Source organism: Pecten maximus, chromosome 6, assembly GCF_902652985.1.
Source record: "Pecten maximus chromosome 6, xPecMax1.1, whole genome shotgun sequence".
Taxonomy (NCBI): domain Eukaryota; kingdom Metazoa; phylum Mollusca; class Bivalvia; order Pectinida; family Pectinidae; genus Pecten; species Pecten maximus.
In genome coordinates, this window is record NC_047020.1 from 18,113,275 (window position 1) to 18,129,476 (window position 16,202).

General features: G+C 35.7%; 1 protein-coding gene across 2 annotated transcripts in view; it reads right to left on the minus strand.

Moving 5' to 3' along the window:
* The window catches only part of LOC117329123 (sodium- and chloride-dependent glycine transporter 2-like), a 48,708-nt gene that overhangs the window by 23,660 nt on the left and 8,846 nt on the right, over nt 1–16,202 (minus strand). Inside the window, exon 1 of one of the 2 annotated variants that reach the window (XM_033886866.1) lies at nt 2,277–2,455. The exons of the other annotated variant lie outside the window; for it this stretch is intronic. The gene's annotated coding sequence lies outside the window, so the exon portion shown is untranslated. Of the gene's footprint in view, nt 1–2,276; nt 2,456–16,202 lie in introns of those variants that run through there. 2 annotated transcript variants of the gene reach the window in all.

Here is a 16,202-nt window from a genome sequence, read left to right on the forward strand (position 1 = left end):
TTAGAGTTTTTCTTTTACTTTTTTGTTAGAAATCCCATGGTAGTCACGGCGTTCACACGTGGTTGTATCACACAAAACGGCACACAAACGTTCAGCGATATCAATAACATATAAGAAGTCAGAGATGGCGTAACAGGTTCGTCCCGTATACTTGAATAGTGATGTATAGTCCTTTATCAGCTTATTGACACAGAAATCAGGTAACGTCTAAGACGGATACTTCTCAAACACTTCTGTACACCAGTTTAAATATATCTTCATTTAAGGGAATTCCCTTCGATACTAGTTGGTAAACTGCTATTCTTTACGCCTATTGCCTATAAATATACCAATGTCTAAAATTACCTGCAAGTATTATTAAGCTGATACTGTTCTTAGCTAATACAGCTCGCTGTAAGTGGGCTTTGGGGTTTAAACGAAAGATCTGTTTGCCGATGTGTATTTTTTTTTTGAAAGACGGGAAGTTATAAATTAAAGAACAGTTTATTTTTATTTTTATACGTCAAAAAGGTACACCTGCCAACCCGCATCCGTGTTGGTTACCGTACAGGTATTGTGTTGTTTACTCACATATCACGTTTATTTCATTGAATGCATAACGAAGAATGATTTACATTTACATTACATTTATTTAAACGCTTGACCTCTACAATTTCCATAGTATTTTATTTTTACGTTGATTTTACTCGTTATTTTAAGGAAATTGAAAATAGCATATGTCTCTTTATGATTACTTTGCAATATAAACAATGATAAACTTTCTATTTACCGTACAAGCATATTATTGGTTACATGTAAATTGATATAATTTCTTGTCTAGACATCAAATCTTAGCAGTGATATGAGTCAGGTATATAACAGATATGTAGCTTGATATCTATTACAGATTTGAAATATTCGCTAATTGGAAATAAATTTCAAATGGTTAATCTTCTCGAATACAGTAAATAATTTTAAAAAAAACATGCGAATGTAAATCTTAACATTTTAAGGTAAATGTCAAAAATCAAAAATGATATACACCTGTAGTTGAAAGTTTAAACATGCTGAAAGAATATTATTATTAGCAAAAATAGATAAGAACATGTCCTCAGTAGTACAAATCTGATAATAGTGTGTTCAGTATGTCATATAACTACCCTGAACCTAGCAAACATGTGGTGAGTTTATGCCGCGTGGTCAATATGCGGTTGATTTAAACCTCCTGAAATTCCGGTATCTTTCATTTCTGCCTTTAAATTGGATGTACAAAGATATTTAAGCCTTCAAATCAGCATGATATATCAAATTGATGTTTATCTGGATTATATTTATACTTTGTCAAATATAATTGATATTTACCAGGCCCTAAGTCCAATGACATGCAAAAAATAAGCGATATAGCATATAAGATTGAATTATAAAAAAAACTATTGTGATGGAGAAGTTGTAGATTTGTATTTGTCACGATAACAATTTTTCATCAGATCTTTGCGTATACTTATCTTCTAAATTTTATCATTATATATGATGCCTATGTTTCGATAATGTAAAAATGTAAAATAATAATAAAAAAACATGTAAAAATAAAAGAACAGTTTAAGTTAATATTCAATGAATGAGAAAATTTACAAATTAGAATTAATATTTAACCATTTTCGGTAGTACTCTAAATGCACAAAAACCTGTAGTCTATTAGTACAGTAGGTGGTAAATCGGGAACAAAATCATACGTAATGAATCATTTGTCTTCTCAACACATACTCTTATCTGTGACGATTCTTTAGATTGATATGTTTACATGCTTTACATAGATTGCAATATATGTAAGCTATTGCAATGACGTGACTTTTCAAATTTGTGATATTGTTCTTATTTGCACTAGTGGTGTTTCTGTTGTTAATTGCTAATTGGTTATTTTACGTTTTAAGTTAATTGATATTAAATATGAATAATGGTATGTGTACGTTATACATGGTATATATGTTTTATGAACGGTTAAGTGAATTTATAAATTCTCGCTTTTTAATGTATTTGATACGATCGTAAATATGCAATAATCAACATAATTTATTTTTTGAGCTCAAAACCACATACCTTAATTCCCCATACTTTATAAATATACACGTGTTCAGATGTACGGTGATAATGTTACACAAAGCAAGACATATATGGCGCGAAAAAAGAAGTAACCAGGCGTAAAAACAACGTTCAGTTTCCGTTAGAGGAAAAAGTAGTCGATGAAACCGAGGCTAGAACCCTACCATATGTGAACATGAAAATAAGATAATACTCACATTTTCGCGATGATACCAGTGTATAGATATGTAGTAGACTCGAAGACAACACTGAACCTTTTAACATATGTCCAATTTAAAGACTGTAAAATAGATTGCACGGCAAGCAGTTTCTTTGTTAAAATTTAGCGTACGATCTGTCTGTCCACCGATAGTTCAACTGGCTGTGTGCGGCTACACTCGGCATACCACACAATAGACACTATACCCACCGTGGCTCCTCGGTAATTTTCCATTCACTCAGGAGGGTCAATGGCATTCACCAAGGCAGACGTCAACCGTGCATTTAGGTTAGATAAACAAAATGAGTAAAATATGAACTTTGACCATAATGTATTGTTCAAAATGAAAAAAATGTATATCCATATATATATATATATATATATACCTATATATAAAGTGTTAGTACTTTGTCAAAAGATTGAACTTGGGTAAAACCGTACACTTCATCACCATTTCCATAGTGGAAAGAAATCGATTTTAATCATATGACATTATAAAGATGCTGAAGGGGCTTAGTCATGATAGATGCTTGCCACATAACACCTCCATGGTGGTGAAGATAGTGAAAACGGCTTTAGTAGATATCTACATAGAATATTTAAACAAATCGGCATCTAATGCATCAAACTTTGTTATAAATATATGGGATCAATAAAAGACCTTCACCGAACAAGTAGATATTAATATATTATTATTAAACCGATCAGAAACCTTCAACCCAAAATAGTCACCCAACACACCATTATTAAACCTATAGGCCGCTAACCACAGACCTTCAGTTCATTAAATCGTTATCCTACACCCCATAATTAAATGTATTCAGTAGTTATATAACACAGCATAATTTAACCTATAGGCCTCCTTCTAAATAAACATATATTTGATGTTTTATGATTTTCATTGTAGGATCCAGCAGAGACTTTCCGTTCATTAAGTTGATATCTAATAGAAAATAATTAAGCTTATCAATAGGAAACCTGCATCTCAATATGAAGATGTCTCATGAAAATTAATCATACATTATATGTAGATATCTAACATAACATGATTACACCTATAGGACCAACCGATAACCTTCAACTCAATAAGTAGATATTTAACACAGTCTTTAGAAATCCACAAGACCGAACACAGACTTTCAGTCCGATACTATTCCTGCGTCGCGTTACACATAGACATATATGATGTGAACATTAACCAAAACTGAGCTTCTTTACCTCAATACATTATAATCGTTTTTTTACACCGATCAACTAAGGCAAACAAACCCTATGATATCGTAATTATATCAGTCAAAGTCAACAGCGACACGTGCACTACCACTACTATATAGGAACGTTTTTAGAAGTATTAATAAGTTATTTTAATGTACGATCAAGTTTGGTTTTTGGTTTTGGTTTGAGAGAAGAGTTTTTAAAGAAATTAACATTGAAATTTCAAAGAGTGGCATTTTCTCAAGCGCTCCAAATGCATTTCGTATATAAAATTCATAGATAGTTATAATGGTATCGGACAAACTACTAGATCTCCACATTAAATTAGTGTGGATCTTGATGGAACAATTAACGGCATGTTCAGTATATTTTTGATATTGTACTCGTTCTATTATTGAATAAAGTTTGGACTTTTTTTTTAAACAGCACTACTATTTATAGAACCGATCACCCTATATTATAGTACCTAGGTCGGAATGGCTCGCGACAATGAAACACATTTATAGGGCTTAGTGGGTCTGTTTAACCGGGAGACTAATGAATGAGTAAGCTGAAAGAGGAAATAGGTTAAGATACTCTATGTACAAAATACAACATATGTCGCCAGGATACACTTTATTGATATTATTTCAACTATCGTTCTATTCATATTCTGATTATCTCAATATGATGTCAATATCTCGGTGAACCCAATGCATAGAAATTGATAAATTTGTTTGTGCTCGGTGACATCATCGCCGTTATATCTACAGCTGGTGGGATCTTGTTAACATAGGCAGTACTCTTTCCTTCTGACTTGTTAAACTGCGACTTTATCGATACTAGTAAATGTTAACGGATACCTGGCGAGCAATTGTCATTACCTTGTTTATCGTTTTGATAACATGACATTTGTTTCATGTGACCTAGATGAATCTGGCAGGTGGCGTTCATTAAAAAGTTGAAAAGAAACTTTCTTAATACATGGTCTATCTTTTGTTCATATCAATTTGTTTTTATGAAGAAATAACAACCTGCGAAATATATAAGTGATAAAGAAGGGGAAAATAAATACATTTACATTAATTGTAGTAAGTATTAGATATTTTATATTATCTATATATTATTTCTAATATTAGGTTATATTATTCATAAAAGCACTATATTTCTTGCACTTTAAGCATATTTATGCAGTGTAATATTCCTATATTATTCAGTATTACAGTGTACTAACAGATTTTAATGGAAAATACAGAATCACATGTGTCGGGATTCGTTAAGTGGTATGTCCTTAAATTAAAGACCTAAAGGATTGAAGCCATAATTTCAACTGAATTCTTAAAAAATACTCGAAATGCTGCCTTACCATAAACATGTTCACATCCACATATAAACTAATAGTAGGGACTGTTTGTATAAACACTAGCAAGTATCGGCTGATATTCAAGTATTAAACAAACAATCCCGTCTTAAGTGAGTATTTTATTGCCTAACTAGGATAGGTTTAACCGACTTCCAAAATACGTGTTGACCCATTTCATTATCTGCAATACTTTAATCCAGGTACAAAAGACCACGTGGTATGTTTCTATCGGAGTTGTTTTTCTGGTACAAAATAAACTAACAACATATTTAGGTCAACGACCAGTATTTAGCGGTCTACAAAACAGGATACTATCTGACCATTCACTAAAAAACCTTTTAACCTACTCTGATTTTTGTTAAAGACTACTTAAACTCTGTTCAGTTTAAGACTTAGTAAATGCAAAAAAGGAACCCGAGACAAATATTCTGGGCAAACAAAATCAATGCAGCTTTTTCGTGCAGAGTACTTAGCAATTGAATAATCATTAATCACCTATCTGAAAGTTCTGAGATATTTTAGTTGTTATTACTTGCTTTGTAAAAGGCGTCATCGTTTTGTAATAATAGGTTTTTCTAACCGCTATTTTATGTGAACATAAAGCCGTAAATCTAAATTCGGAAAGCCAACAGAGCTCTTTTACCATTATGATCTTGTAGGTATCAATAAGACTGATATTGTTCATCTATCGATACTATCTGAATAATTTATTGAAAACACGACAATATGATTGTTCAAATATTTATAAAAAAGCACAATAGAGAGAGTTCAAGAAGGATTGGTAAATATGCCGATTTCTTTTGATGGTTGACAAAAATGCCTTCGAATTCTTGTATGGATCAATCGTAAGTCTTTCAAACGAAGGAAGAGCCATTGTGAATGTCAACTAAGTTTCAACTCACAAGGACACCACTAGCACTAGAAATCGATACAGCCAGCGGAAAAGACCAAACCAAAAGAAAATACCCACATCAACACGAAGCCAGTATTTTAACTCGAAATCGATAAAACGATGACAAATACGAACAAAAATATATAGTTATGTATGGAGACAATTGGAAAGGTACTAGGAGAATAAGACCAGGTGTTTCGAGAGTGTAAGCGTCTTCTGCTTCTTCAACGACACTCAAAATGCTAATCATCCTCAACTCAGAGTTAAGTCACATTTACAAAACTAGTAACCAAGTTGGTAATAACAAAAACACCAGGCATATCTCAACAAGCATCACACACTTTTGACTCCATATCGCACAAGGAAGTAAATGTTTCCAAATGAGAGCATAGTCTTCATCGATCTGTATCTCTTGAAAACTTTTTAGCTTTTCCGTCATTAGTCGACATATGTGACGGAATTCATCACGTCTATAGTACTTGAACCACAATGTAAAATGAGATCACGTGAACTGAACGAGAGCTCGATCTTATGCAAAGAAATGCAGGTATAATCCAATAGAAATGTTTAAGGTAATAGCTTTATCATAGTATCACACGCACCCGGTACATAACACTGGATAAACGTTTCTATATCAGCGAGGTATTACCCGTATATCGTAGTACTACTCGCAAAATAAATGAAATTCGCATAAAACGATATTTCTACCTTATAGAAATAAGTAATTGGTTGCTAGCAAATAATCATCGTTCTTTCATTATCAGCCTGCCAATATTACATCATGGACTGACCAGGTTTTCCTCTCTTAATCAGAGAACACAACAGATGTTGTACCTCTTGTGCAAACACTTCTATGCAGTGTACTTATCTAGAATAAAAGATAGGATGTCGCTGTACTATTGAAAACACAAAAGGAAACATCTACATTTGTATTGACAAAGTTCCATATTGAATCCAAAGCTACCTGCTGGCTTTGCATAACTATACTTCATCCAGGAAGTTGCCATAACATCAAAACAGTATCAAGATCTCGTAAAACAGTGTTTGTCCTGTTCATGGAAAACAATTCAGCAATAGGCTTGGTATAATTTTACGTCTCCTTACCATTAAAAAAAGAACAAATAAACAAAACAAAACATGTCAGAAAAGTTGTACAGATTTGTTTACGAATTTGTACTTTGTTATTCTACAGTCGTCACAAAATAAAACCCGCACGTAAACAAATATATCAAAACATCATCTATGCACGAAACTATTTAATCAGATGTTATCTGAATTTACCTTAAAAATCTGCTAAGCAGACAAGAAAAAGACGACAGATTTGTCAGGTATTTATAGATTTAGCGATAACATAGCTGATTGGTCACATTTGTCCTTTGTAGGTGATGACCTAGATTACCATGGAAAAATACCGAACGTACCCTGACAAGGAGCTTAAAACATCAATGAAGTGTTATTGAATGACAGAGTTACATCCCTAACAATTTGTGTAATAGTGTTACGAACACTGTTTTGTTCGCAGCATGTTCAGGGCTGGCGCTTTAAAGGAAATGATTTGCTAGATTATACGGTATCCTGAATTCATGTGAATATGGCTGTAGAACCGATTTACTGTTGTTTAAATATTGATATGTGACATTAATGATTCGATTAATGGTTCACTTAATATACTTCAAAATTCAATAATTGATGAAAATTTCTATACCCCATATTACCCATTGCTTAAATAGATCTGCGTCAACATCTCTCTTGGTATATATTGCACTTATATAATTCATAACTGTGAAAGAATATATATTCTATACCATGTATTAGTCCCATTTTGTTCTAATTATATGTGGCCATTGGTCAAAGGTTCAACATATCTGATTAACATGTGGAAGTATATATTGTATTTTTGAGAGGAGGGAATATATCTATGCCCCCCCCCCCCCCCCCCCCTCACTTTGTTTTAGATCATGTTATATATTTGTATGAGGTCAGTATACATTAAAGAGAAGTTTGAAACAGTCGGCGTTAGCCATGAGCATCATCACATTTTACTGTTGAAAATATTCTGATATACGATCAAAAATTCAAAGAAAAGTTGGGGCAAGTAACCACAAGGAACTGTAGCGACCTACCAACTGAATGCATGCTTTCTTGTTATGGTAAAGTCAGTTGTTGCATGACCCCAAGTGCCCTTGACCTTTTTTCACTGACCTGAAGATCAATAGGGTTTGGCAGGGGAAACATAGGCGACTGGTTATTGTTTGCTGTTTTCATTTTATTCACGGACGAACAAATATGCGCTCATTCCATCTACAACTCGTAGTTGCTACGGGATTGGCAGGGTATTTTAAGAACATTGGATCCTGGCAGATGGAGTTATGCCGTATCTCACACAAATACATCTTGATTTTGGGTTGTGTAAAGATAAACATTTGTCGCAGTTGTATTCCTGGTATTTTGATTAGAAGATATCGAATAGCACCTCCATAATACAGTGAATTATTATATTGAGTTAGATTATCGTTTACATACAAGGGACGTCAGTTTCCTGTCTGGAAAACCAGGAACATTAGCGAGGGTTTTATTGTATAAACAAGTTCCTGTCTAGAAAACGAGGAACATTACCTAGGTTTTATTGTTTATAAACAAGGGGTGTTATATAATGGGTATCCTGTCTAGAAAACGAGGAACATTACCTTGGTTTTATTGTATAAACAAGGGGTGTTATATAATGGGTTTTCTGTCTAGAAAACGAGGAACATTACCTTGGTTTTATTGTATAAACAAGGGGCATTATATAATGTGTTTTCTGTCTAGAAAACGAGGAACATTACCTTGGTTTTATTGTATAAACAAGGGGCATTATATAATGGGTTTTCTGTCTGGAAAACGAGGAAAATAACCTAGGTTTTATTGTATAAACAAGGGGCATTATGTGATGAGTTTCATGTCTATATAAAAAAGAGCAATACCTAGGTTTTATTGTATAATCAAGGGGCATTATATGATGAGCTTCCTGTCTAGAAAACGAGGGGCATTACATCGAGGTCTCACTTATACACGAGAGCTATTATTACAGTGGTTTTCCTAGTATCTGATGCAAAGATTGTACTTTATACATATAGAGGTTTTCAGCACATACGAAACATTGTAGACGGAAACATTGATATATCAACTGTATAATAAATAAACATGGGTTACTATAAACATGTTCCCCGTAAATCTGTCTGGTTTTAATTTGAGAAAAATTTTCACTAAGTACAGATTTTACGACCATGGCCTAGAAATAGCTAAAGGTAGATTTGTCTCCGGCTACTCCGGCTTTCCTCCACCTCCAAAACCTGGCACGTCCTTAAATGACCCTGGCTGTTAATAGGACGTTAAACAAAACCAACCAAACAAACCAATGATTGCCGATAGAAAGTAAGCATTAGATAAATGGAATGATATCTATCATGTAGATACCTTCTACGAGTGGGAATGAAAAACATGTTGACGACATTGGGTCTTTATCTTGACCTCGAATAACTGAGTGTCGTACGCCCACGTTTTACATGCGCACATTCTAGACTAAAGTTCATGGCCTTCCTTTTCAAATGTTAATAATTGGGGTCACTTAAGCTATACAATATACAGTGGTCATGTGGGGTTTTAAATATGGCCTGAGTGAAATAAATTCAGAGATAAGTATCATGGCTTACAATAAGCTTGGATTCTAACCTGGGTGAATGTAAGAAACAAAGCTACGACACCATGGTTGATATCAATAGACAATTGTTGTTAGCCTCGTCATTGGTGTTTGTATAATCTTTAAAGCAATGTTGGTCGCAATGAATTAACGGGAACTAGTTGAAATTATTCAACATTACCAGAAAGCACTAACTTCATAGAGCTTAAGGGGTTAACAAAAAGGATATATTGTCAACCTTACAACAAAGGATTAGTTTTAACAACTCTATACGCCTTCTCCAAATACACATTTACATGCAGAAGAGTCTAGTAAGTATAATGAATATATATGAATATTTATAATGTAACGAAAAAAATAAGAGGCGGATTGTGCTTTGGAAAAAAAATGACTTTAGACTTGATCACTTTAAATCTTGAACGGAATGACCGATATAAGTGGCAGAAATAAGATTTCGAATTAAAAACTAAATCAATGAAAACACAAATAACATTTCTTTGAAGCCTGATTGATAACCGGCGAGTTAGAATGCTGAATATGCATGCTGAAGGAATCGAGTCCGGAACAAATTAGTACACGAGTAATTTAAAACAACAGCATCACTGCGTTTAATGTTTACATTGTTTGTGGACAGACTTTTGAAATGATACATTTACAAAAACCTAAGCCCCTATTGACCTCATCCTACGACGATAAGACTGAGTATTTCAGGTAACAAATTGTAACAGGAAATATATAATATTTAAAACAAATAAAGGGATATTATCATATTCAAACGACATTTAAAAATCTTTAAGGTTGGTCGAGGGGCGCAGTGTAATACACATGTACATGCCGGTTACCAAGGTGACCAGGGATTGATTCCCTGATCGGATTTGAGAAGGTATTGGGGTCACCTGCCCGATCACATGAGTTTTCTCCGGGTACTCCTCCCACAGTAAGACCCTTCGTGCGCTTCCATCCGGGTGAACAAGTCTTACAGTGATTATCAGAAGGTGACATAACTTGTTATAAAAATAAATACATCAATAAAATAAAGTTTACATTTGAAGATCGATAATTTATTGTTTTCTATATTCTGCCTACCAAATACCATCAGTTGCACGCTTTAATAATAATCAAAAGATCCGGTGCATACCTGATCGACTTTATATACAGATACACAAGTAAAGACATGTTTTGATTTATTTCAATCAATGCAGAGGAACATATGTTACATATTCAAAAGTATTAGGTTTATGATATAAATGAATAAATGAATGAATAAATAAATAAATCGCCATGTGCTCGTGTTACTAGTAAGATGGGTTGGAGACAGGATGTTGGGTATATTTAAGAAAGAAGTGGATTGCTTGGCAATTTATATAGATAGTCCATTGACAAAACGTACAATGAGAAACATTGTTCTTTCATTCCGACAAAGTTATGCCTTTAAACAAATAAATGACAAAGAAATGTACTGGGTCATTACTTTATGTGGTTAATTATCGGACGCTATAATTACACTGTATCTAAAACGTATCTGTATTCAGCACGTCAATAAGCAACAGCGTGAAACGGCGAATGGTTGGGCAGACATATGGTTAAGTTCATATACATATTGAATTTATAACTTGATTTAATGTATATCAAGTGTTGTCCAAACGACGTCTACATTTTAGATTAAAAACTAACTAACGAACTAGTAAACAGCACAGCTCATATTCTAACACTAACCTCCACATAAGCTTTGTGTTGACTAAGCTGTAGACAAGTACATACATGACAACAGTCCCCACAACCCCAATCGTCACTGACTAAACTAGTTAACACAACAGTCCCCACAACCCTAATCGTCACTGACTAGACTAGTTAACACAACAGTCCTCACAACCCCAATCGGCAATGACTAACTAGTTAACACAACAGTCCCCACAACCCCAATCGGCACTGACTAACTAGTTAAAACAACAGTCCCCACAACCCCAATCGGCACTCACTAACTAGTTAAAACAACAGTCCTCACAACCCTAATCGGCACTTACTAGACTAGTTAACACAACAGTCCTCACAACCCTAATAGGCACTGACTAGACTAATTAAAACAACAGTCCTCACAACCCTAATCGGCACTGACTAGACTAGTTAACACAACAGTCCCCACAACCCTAATCGGCACTGACTAGACTAGATAATCCCAACAGTCATCATAACCCTAATCGACACTGACTAGACTAGTTAACACAACAGTCATCATAACCCTAATAAGCAATGACTAGACTAGTTAACACAATAGTCCTCACAACCCTAATCGGCACTGACTAGACTAGTTATAACAACAGTCCCCACAACCCTAATCGGCACTGACTAGACTAGTTAACACAACAGTCCCCACAACCCTAATCGGCACTGACTAGACTAGTTAACACAACAGTCCCCACAACCCTTATAAGCACTGACCAGACTAGTTAACACAACAACAGTCCTCACAACCCTAATCGGCACTGACTAGACTAGTTAACACAACAGTCCCCACAACCCCAATCGGCACTGACTAGACTAGTTAACACAACAACAGTCCCCACAACTCTAATCGACACTGACTAGACTAGTTAACACAACAGTCCCCACAACTCTAATCGACACTGACTAGACTAGTTAACACAACAGTCATCATAACCCTAATCGACACTGACTAACTAGTTAACACAACCGTCCCCACAACCCTAATAAGCACTGACCAGACTAGTTAACACAACAACAGTCCTCACAACCCTAATCGGCACTGACCAGACTAGTTAACACAACAGTCCCCACAACCCTAATCGGCACTGACTAGACCAGTTAACACAACAGCCCCCACAACCCTAATCGGCACTGACTAGACTAGTTAACACAACCGTCCTCACAACTCTAATCGACACTGACTAGACTAGTTAACACAACAGTCCCCACAACTCTAATCGACACTGACTAGACTAGTTAACACAACAGTCCCCACAACCCTAATCGACACTGACTAGACCAGTTAACACAACCGTCCCCACAACCCCAATCGGCACTGACTAGACTAGTTAACACAACCGTCCCCACAACCCTAATCGTCACTGACTGACTAGACTAGTTAACACAACAGTCCCCACAACCCTAATAAGCACTGACTGACTACACTAGTTAACACAACAGTCCTCACAACCCTAATCGGCACTGACTAGACTAGTTAACACAACAGTCCCCACAACCCCAATCGGCACTGACTAGACTAGTTAACACAATAGTCCTCACAACCCTAATCGGCACTGACTAGACTAGTTAACACAACAGTCCTCACAACCCCAATCGACACTGACTAGACTAGTTAACACAACAGTCCCCACAACCCCAATCGGCACTGACTAGACTAGTTAACACAATAGTCCTCACAACCCCAATCGGCACTGACTAGACTAGTTAACACAACCGTCCCCACAACCCCAATCGACACTGACCAGACTAGTTAACACAACAGTCCCCACAACTCTAATCGACACTGACTAGACCAGTTAACACAACCGTCCCCACAACCCCAATCGGCACTGACTAGACTAGTTAACACAATAGTCCTCACAACCCTAATCGGCACTGACTAGACTAGTTAACACAACAGTCCTCACAACCCTAATCGGCACTGACTAGACTAGTTAAAACAATAGTCCTCACAACTCTAATCGGCACTGACTAGACTAGTTAACACAACCGTCCCCACAACCCCAATCGGCACTGACTAGACTAGTTAACACAACAGTCCCCACAACCCTAATCGGCACTGACTAACTAGTTAACACAACAGTCCCCACAACCCCAATCGGCACTGACTAACTAGTTAACACAACAGTCCCCACAACCCCAATCGGCACTTACTAGACTAGTTAACACAACAGTCCCCACAACTCCAATCGGCACTGACTAGACTAGTTAACACAACAGTCCCCACAACCCTAATCGGCACTGACTAACTAGTTAACACAACAGTCCCCACAACCCCAATCGGCACTGACTAACTAGTTAACACAACAGTCCCCACAACCCTAATCGGCACTGACTAGACTAGTTAACACAACAGTCCCCACAACCCCAATCGGCACTGACTAGACTAGTTAACACAACAGTCCCCACAACCCTAATCGGCACTGACTAGACTAGTTAACACAACAGTCCTCACAACCCTAATCGGCACTGACTAGACTAGTTAACACAACAGTCCCCACAACCCTAATCGGCACTGACTAGACTAGTTAACACAACAGTCCTCACAACCCTAATCGGCACTGACTAGACTAGTTAACACAACAGTCCTCACAACCCCAATCGGCACTGACTAGACTAGTTAAAACAACAGTCCTCACAACCCTAATCGGCACTGACTAGACTAGTTAACACAACAGTCCTCACAACCCTAATCGGTACTGACTAGACTAGTTAAAACAACAGTCCTCACAACCCTAATCGGCACTGACTAGACTAGTTAAAACAACCGTCCTCACAACCCTAATCGGCACTGACTAGACTATTTAACACAACAACAGTCCCCACAACCCTAATCGGCACTGACTAGACTAGTTAACACAACCGTCCCCACAACCCTAATAAGCACTGACTAGACTAGTTAACACAACAGTCCCCACAACTCTAATCGACACTGACTAACTAGTTTAACAATATATAGCCCTTGTCCATCAATAACTACATGATAAATAGAAAAAGAATGCTTTGTAAAAAAATCCCACATTGATTCAGCACTTATCTTTCGTATTTTTCCATCCCTGACAAAAACATTGATGTTTGAATAGGAAAAATAGTCATACAAAACTACCTAAACGATAACCATAGTCTATATTTGGGATTATCACGTGATGAAAAGCTGATCAGGTCTAATAACATACGTTATCTGATGACATTACATATATACAAAAACACCGCAAAGGTTAACAATATAAAGTAGACTATTAGATTATACTGGATACAAACCCACTCTTCTCAGTTTTAATGAATGCTTTAGGAAGTTCTTACAAGTTCTTCGTAAAATGGTAAAAAATATAATTTACATCTTCTAACATTTCTAATTTCATATACAGTGTATATATATATATATAATAAAAAGTCAGCAATATGACAAAACATTTGCAACAGATAAAACTCAATATTTTTTTAACATTATAATGGGCAATAAATGTTATTTCTTAAGACAATTGATTACATCACCTAAATCATTCGTTATAACATACTTACGAAATGAATGCACAACACAAAGTTACCGAGACTCAAATATTTGCTTTATGAACTATCATGTATCCACTTGTGACTCATATTGTCAGATTTTTATAAGAACCTTGGCCTTTATATGAACTTTGGTGAGCTCTTTAAACTGAAGAAAATTGCGTTTTCAAAGTTAGAAGATGTTGTTAATTTTGTAGTTATCATGATATAGTTTAGGTAATGTACATATACCAAACAAATACAGATCGGTAGCCTCTAAATGGATTGCATGACGGAAAGCAAAACTTGGAAGGACGATATAAAAACATAAAGCAGGTTCCCCTTACTATCTGGGCTGGGAAGTAACGTAAAGCTGAAGGAGGGTATTTTATCTTCCTTTGCTTGGCTACGGCATATTTTGGCAGATATGCTAGACGGCTGGTATGGTAGCTCCGTCCTGTACAAAGTGGGAAGACGAACCGAGTATTTATATACAAGGCAATCAATAAGATTAATCATTAACCTGTTTGCGTAAGAATACTCAATACTGGGCTCTTAAACATCGCAGAATTGAACTTGTATTCTCCACTACTACAATAAAAAGAAAACTAATATGTAGGTTACTTCCTAGCTTTCTTGTCTACTCTCTTTCTGTGTTTTGTCTATCCTGTGTAACCTCCTATAGACACCCGTCCATGTATGACCTTGGTTCACCCCCCCAGACAAACAATCGCATTCGCCTCTGTCTGACTCACCATGCTACCCCTTAGTACATGTTGACATAGGACTTATGGTTGCTATCTGTTTACTCTGGATGATTCCGTGCAGACAAAATGCAACGACATATGTTTTATTATTCAATGATTTCCGGGCTGGTATCCATGTAGCACTATTCAGGACCAGTCTGTAGAATTATCTTCTCAACATGTAATAGAATATTGACAATAGAACACGAGTTTTTCCTCAATGTATCAATTTCAGACATAATGAGCCTATATATACAATTACATCTCATTTTTTTTTCTTCTTTTATTCTAATTTTGAAATACATTACGGGTAAGACAGTGGCACGTTATGTGACTTCCATGGCATAACTGTTAAAACTATTAAAAGAACGAGCAAAGAGGTATGGTCGTTTTCCGCTTATCCTGACCTAGGCAACGTACACCGATGGTCTGGGCTAAAAATACAGGTAAAATATCATGTGACCCCAGTGATTCCAAACAGTACCAAAATAGATCGTCATGGTCCATTGACGCGCTGTGTGTTGTGAACGGATTATATGTATGCAGTCAATCAATACCATATGAAATAAAGTTAAATTGACATGTTAAATATGAATTTTGCACTACTCATCCATGTATGCCTGTGGTCGAAAATGCAGTTCATTTACATTTTACTTTGAATGATATGGAGTAAATCTGTTATGATTTCACTCTTTTTTTTATACAAGTGAAATTTTTCTATCTTAACATTTATATCTTGATACTAAATATTTTATATTATCTATGGATTTAATGATAAATAAAAAGTCTTTCAGATATGACCAAGAAAAATTAAACGGTATTTTTCTTAGAAACAT